Below are 578 nucleotides of genomic sequence, written 5' to 3'. Positions count from 1 at the left end.
CGGGTTACTAACGTTTGTAACTCATTAATAAATGGTTCACAGGTGTTCACGTTACATTAAGGTTCACTTTTACATGTTACTAACGTTTGTAATTCATTAATAAATGGTTCACAGGTGTTCACTTTACATTAGGGTTCACTTTTACGGGTTATTAATGTTTATAAATCATTAACTGAGTCACAGATGTTCACTTTACATTAAGGTTCACTTTTACATGTTACTAAAATTTGTAATTCATTAATGCACTTTCACAGGTTATTAATGTTTATAAATCATTAATTAATGGCTCATTACGTTAAAGTTCACAGGTAATATTGGAATTAAAATTTTCAATATTAAAGGGTTAGGTTTGATGCTATTTTAAAGATCATTATTTTGTGTATTTGGTGTAACAGAATATGTTGGCATGCTTTAATGTTCAAAAAACACATTATTTTTCAAATACTGTACATTATTGTAGGTCCTCTATGCCCCGCCTCTCTCAAACACGTCGTTTTCAACAAAGCCCCTTCCTTTGACAAGCGCAGTCTGCTCTGATTGGCCAGCTGACCCAGTGCATTGTGATTGGCCGAACACCA

The sequence above is a fragment of the Sinocyclocheilus anshuiensis genome, unplaced genomic scaffold (genome assembly GCF_001515605.1).
Source record: "Sinocyclocheilus anshuiensis isolate Anshui unplaced genomic scaffold, SAMN03320099.WGS_v1.1 scaffold732, whole genome shotgun sequence".
Lineage (NCBI taxonomy): Eukaryota > Metazoa > Chordata > Actinopteri > Cypriniformes > Cyprinidae > Sinocyclocheilus > Sinocyclocheilus anshuiensis.
This window is presented reverse-complemented; position numbering follows the sequence as displayed.